We start from the raw sequence: 6,326 nt of genomic DNA on the forward strand, positions 1-6,326 counted from the left end.
TTTCCTTTACAATCCTTGAGATTTTGTTTGAAATTGGTTGGAATAAGGGTAAAAAGATTTTTTTTCTCCCAAGACATGAGACTGCAGTGACCAGAAGATAGGGAAAAAAGGCAGAATAAGGGTGGGAAAAGAGGGTGCAAATTTCATGCAAAATGTGGTTGAGAGCATTTCAATTGAGCTATGGGTGAAGGTTATAAAGTTATAACTTTATTTGCTTTGAGATATTCACAGATCTGTTTTCGGTTATCTTTTCCATGATATTCTCAAATTTTGATAACAGACTGATTAGTCTGTAGTTTCCTGGGTCTGGTTTTTTGATCATTGTTTTCATTGGCAAGAGATTTACATCTCATCTAAAAATTATAACGAGCAAATCTTCTTGATAAAACATCTCTAAATTGGTTTCAGAAACTTGTGGCACCTGCATTTTATTTGCCTGGCATTTTTGTTATTCTGCTTCTGTGAGCCAACCTTTGTAGTTAGTAAAAGGGGAAAAAAGCAATTCAGTTTTTATTTTTGAAAGTCAGTTCAGTTGTCATGAGGGCTGATGAAGTGACCTGCTTGCTGATTTTGGAGAAAGCAGTCCCACTGGGCCAGCCTATTATATAGATGTTAGGGACTAGAACCCTGCAGGCGACTCATATCCTCATGATGCTGTTAGGGACTAGAACCCTGAGGGAAATGCATTTGGCTGGTTTAACTTAAAATTTGGTGAAACAGGAAAAAGAGAGTGGAGTGAAATTGTAGGGAAATTGGAAGGATAAGTTAAGTACCCAAAGTAGATGTCACTTCCTGATTGGATAAACAGAAAACAAAAACACTGGTTAAGATCATGGCTTTTGAACATTATAAAACATAAAATATGTCTTAAGATAGGTGGCCGTACAAATCTTTTAAAATAAATGAATAATTAAAAGAAATTATGTTGAGCTATGGAATGTTTTTGAGAAATGACAATCTGACAATATCTCTTTGTCCTTTTAAAAAATTTACACAAGGACTCGAAGCCAGACTCTGAACAAAACAGAGTTAAACAGTATGATCCCAGATCAGTAAAGAAATGAGACAACACTGTATTCTCCTCTCTTATGTATTAATCTCATACATTGAATGGATATTGAAGAAATGTAGGTTAGAAGACAAAAGGCATGGTTTTAAATTGGTGGAGGAAACATCAATAACCTTCACTATGCTATTTATTGATAGTAAGATTAATCACATGGGAGGAAGAAAAAATTATTTGAACAAATAAATGTTTGCAATGTCTTATTTTAACTTAGCAATAATTTGGATAAAATATAACTGCCAAAATCTAGATCACTCATTGTTTTTCATCATTAGATGCTCCTTCGCATTCATGTCAGGTCTCAGAATGATGATATAACATTTGGGGACAAAGATGCAGCCGAGTAAGCCGAGGCTGGAGGTCAGGATGGAGAAGATCTGCACAGCCACCATGTATTTTCCTTTGGTGCTCAGGTAGGCGGGGACAAAAGAAACCCAAACACTGCAGAAGAGCAGCATGCTGAAGGTGATCCACTTGGCTTCATTGAAACCCCCTGGTAGTTTTCGGGCTAGAAAAGCCACCAAGAAACAGATGGAAGCCAGAAAGCCCAAGTAGCCAAGGGCAGAATAGAACATGATAACTGAACCTTCATTGCATTGCAGTAGGATCTGCCCTTTTTGGGAATATAAGTCAGAATCTGGGAATGGGGGAAAGATTCCCAGCCATATGAAACAGATGCCCACCTGAACACCAGAGCAGGAGAAGATTATGCAATTGGCCAAAGATTTACCCAGCCATTTCCTCATTTTGCTTCCTGGCTTTGTGGCCAGAAATGCCATCACCACCATGATAGTCTTGGCCAGCAAGGATGACACAGCAACTGAGAAAACAATACTGAAGGCAGTTTGTCGAAGAAGGCATGTCACTTTCTTGGGTTGACCAATGAATAGAAGGGAAGTCAAGAAGGAAAGCAGGAGAAAGATCAGCAGAATGTAGGTGAGATCACGGTTGTTAGCTTTGACTATGGGAGTTTCTCGATATTTAATAAAAATTCCTAGAACTAAGGCAGTGGTAAGAGACAAAAAAAAGGGCAGAGACAGCCAGGATGACACCTAAGTTTTCTCTGTAGGACAGGAAAGTTATAACTTTGGTGACACACTGATCCCGCTTCTTGTTGGAGAGATGGTCATCTGGACATTTTGCACATTGGGCTACATCTGTAAAACACAACTGCTTTTTAAATAGTGATTCAATGACATTCAGCACATCATGACCAACCGACCATAAGCAGGATGTAGATAGAGCAATGAAGATTTTCTCTCTCTCTCTATTTTTAAAGAAATTATATTATTAGAATAATGAAATGCAATGAAAAAAAGCTTAATTACTAAGCATGAATAAAGTAGATAATTATATTTATGGAAACCATTCCTCTCTTCCCTTTCATTATTTCCCCAAGCTGTGAGTAGAATACACACACAAACACACCACTTCCATACATAATCTATTTGTTTCTCTGTGTATGTATGTTTTACTTTAAAGTGTAAAGATTCTTGCTGGCATCTGATATTAGTTTTGATTCATCTCACAACTTTCTAGTTAAAAATCATGTTCTAAAGCTTTAAATATATCCTGCTGTTCAATGTGTTCCACATAGGAGAGCTATTCTTTTCAAAAGTTGCTTAAACTTCATCACAGATACTGTAGATCAGTGTTTCTCAACCTTCACAACATTAAGACATGTACTTGAATTCCCAGAATTCCTCAGCCAGAATTCCCCAATTCCCTGAATTCCATGGCTTCTGAGGAATGCTGGAGTTCATGTCCACATGACTTAATGTTGACAAAAATCACTGTTGTAGGTATTGTCAATTGTGTCACTGCTGCATATTCTCCAAATTGACCTCCCAATCTGACATCACTGACAAAATATCTATTTTTCCAATTTTCTCCTAAATTTGTTCTTGCAACTGCCAGAAAAAATATCTTAGTAGAGTCTGAGGTTAGGGTTAGGGTTAGGATTTATTTATTTATTTTGCTTTTTGAAACTATACCTATAAAGAATATTTGTGATTTCGGTTCATTTTGTATAGGATTTTTCTGAATAATTTGATGTATTTCATTCCAATGCTTTTGAGGGTTTTTTTTGCATAACCACTACAGATGATAATGTGTTCCTTCTTCTCATGGCCTGTCCAACATTAAATGTTCTATTATTTGTTTATTTTGCAATTGTTGATGTAGTTGTAGAACATTCAAAATACATTTTGCAGCAATTTGCCCTTAAATTATAACTTGGTGTGAATTTTCTGTATTTTTCTTTTTGAAAGCTCTTCTCATTTTTGTATTGTGATTAATTGTTTGACATTTTGCATCCATTTTATCATAAAAATGTTTATTTCTTCCATCTCCATGTTGTATTTCAAAAACAATTTATATATGGTTCTTAATCATAAATCTTGTTTTCTATATGTGTTTCAAATGCTGTCGTGTTTCTTAAGGTCTCTCAATCTTTTTCAAAATTGCTTGTTATTGTTTCAGCAACTTGTGAAAGCATCTACCATGGTGAATTTTACCTTCACTAAACAATTCTTGCAGTGTTTTTAGTCTGTTTCCTGAGTCTAGATGTAACATATTGGTATATGAGAACAAATCTTGCTAATACCAGAGCCGTGGTGGCACAGTGATTAGAATGCATTATTGCAGGCTAACTCTGCCCACAGCCTAGAGTTTGATACTGATCAACTCAAGGTTGAATCAGCCTTCCATCCTTTCAAGATCAGTAAAATGAGGACCCAGATTTTTGAGGGGCAATATGCTGACTCTGTAAACTGCTTAGAGCATGCTGTAAAGCACTATGAAGCAACATATAAGTCTAAGTGCAATTCCTATTGCTACTATATTTTCCTTAGAATAAAAGACTGGTGCTTCTTCTTTGTTCTTGAATTACCTACCTTCCTGCACAGAGATAGTTCCTTCCGTACATGAAGAACAGTCATAGCAGCAAACTGGTTCTCCCTCTCTCATCAGCTTGGTATATCCTGGGAGGCAACTTTCCGTACACCTAGAAAAGGGGGCCTTCTGAACAGAAAGAAAAATCAGAGAAATGTATGAATGAGGGGATTACTTCTAAAAATGGAAGTGAGCACCAAAGTGGGTTCATGAATTCAAGAAGGTGCTTTCAAGATCTTTTTCCAAATACAATGAAAATATTTTTGTTTTAGTGAAATTTCTCCACTAGCAGTTTCATTTCAGCAGGCTATGATCTCAGAGTCCTCTTAATGTTCAGAAAAAGCTGCTGACTCTCTAGTCCAATCATCATTATCCTGGGATTTTTCTGCATTTGGGCTTCAGATCCTATCAGCTTCAGCCAACTGGTCAAGGATACAAAACTGTGGAAAGTCTAGTCCAAAGCATGGAAAGCAAAGGGTTACTTCATCTTATCTTAGCAATTGCGAGAATACCATCTGTCACAACATTTCCTCTGCCTTCTTACAATATGTATTTCTTAGATCTCAATTTACTATCAATTTAGTCTCAAAGAAGACTCCCGTTCTAAAAAAACATTGAATGATTCAACAGAAGAAAATCTGTGTAACTCAGGGTTGAATTGTAAACTCATTGATCCTCTCTGGTTTTGACTGCCTGTTTGCAGATATTTCATTACTTGAGTAAATAACATTATCAGTACTATCATCAGGTATTGATGATGTTACTTAGTTGGGAAATTAACCAATGAAATTACCCTCAAACAAACAACCAAGCTCAGAGAACACCAAAGATTCCACTGAATACAATGTCCTACCGTAGGTCTCTCAGTGTCAAAGACCAATTCCCTGGTTTGTGATGTTCCTAAGTTTTCTTACATGCTACAAGCAGCTTTAGGCTAGCCGACAACATGTTTTCATTCTACACCAGAACAATGCTGGTATTCCCATCATAAGTAATAGATTTTTTTAAAAGTATTTTATTAATTTTTTATCATTACAATTCATTTGTGCTTAATGAACAACGTGTTGTCTGGCTTGATTTTTGCCTAGTCATAAAGATTAAATTCTCACTCTCTTCCCGCTTTTCCAATCATTGATAAAATAAGTTCTATATTTGAACATTTTGTTTATCAAACTTTTCTGGCATTATGCCTAGTAAAAAAAAGATCAGGTTTAAAATCTACATTTTTCCTAACATCTTTTCTCACCAAGTATGTATTTTAGTCCAAACGTTTTTTGGTTTTACACATGTCCACCACAAGTGATAATATGTAGTGGGATTTTGATTACATTTCCAACATTTGCTAGACATATTTTTAAACATTTTTGCTAATCTAACAGTAGTAATTTCAGTCAAGAATCTTTTCAATCCCTCTGCTATTATTGAGGCAAAAAATTATAATCCACATTTAATAATAATATTGGTCTATAATTTTTTTATCTGTGTCAAATCTGAATCTTCTCTTCATATTAAAGTAATACTTACTTCCATCCATGTGTTTGGTAGTTTGGCCTCTAATAATATCTCGTTACACACTTCCTTCATTCGTAGGCTTAATGTATCTTGTAGACATTTGTAAACCTCTGTGGGTAGCCTATCCGGTCCTGGGGTTTTATCATTTTTCTGTTTTTTTATAGTTTCTATCACTTCCATCACTGTAATTTTTTCATTTAATATATTTTTTAGGTTTTCTGATATTTTGGGTAGGTTTCCATTTTCCAAGTATTGTAGCATTTTTTCTCGAGAAACTCCTTCTACATCATATAATTTCTCATAAAATTCTTTGTTTTTTTTAATTGCATCTGTTTGAAATTGGAAGTCCCCCTTCTCAGCTTGTAGTTTATTATCCGTTTCTTCTCTCTTTCTTTTTTCAGTTTATATGCCAACCATCTTTCCGGCTTGTTTGCATTTTCAAAAAAGTTTTGTTTTACCTTTTTTATTCATAGAGCCAATTCTTCTGACTCTATTAAATTTAATTTATGTTTCACTGTCTCCATTTGTTTTTTCACAATTTTCTTTTGTGGATGTATTTGTAACTCTAATTCCAGTTTCTTGAATTCTTCTTTTAGTGTTGTAAATTGTTGGTTTTTTTCTTTGTTCTTTTTAGCCATATATGTTATAGCTAATCCTCTAAAATATGCTTTGGCTGTGTCCCATACATTCTGAATTATTTTATTTATTTATTTATTTATTTATTTATTTATTTATTTATTTATGTATCTATCTATTTATCTATTTATCTATTTATCTATCTATTTATTCATTTATTTATTTATTTATTTATTTATTTATTTATTTATTTATTTATTTATTTATTTATTTATTTATT

At 34.4% G+C, this 6,326-nt stretch overlaps 1 pseudogene; it reads right to left on the reverse strand.

The window, feature by feature from the left end:
• Positions 1-1,317: 1,317 nt before the first annotated feature.
• On the reverse strand, positions 1,318-4,129 carry LOC107285951 (annotated as a pseudogene).
• Between the last annotated feature and the right edge of the window lie 2,197 nt (positions 4,130-6,326).

Source organism: Protobothrops mucrosquamatus, unplaced genomic scaffold (genome assembly GCF_001527695.2).
Source record: "Protobothrops mucrosquamatus isolate PMUCROS unplaced genomic scaffold, P.Mucros_1.0 scaffold_84, whole genome shotgun sequence".
In the NCBI taxonomy this organism is placed as follows: domain Eukaryota; kingdom Metazoa; phylum Chordata; class Lepidosauria; order Squamata; family Viperidae; genus Protobothrops; species Protobothrops mucrosquamatus.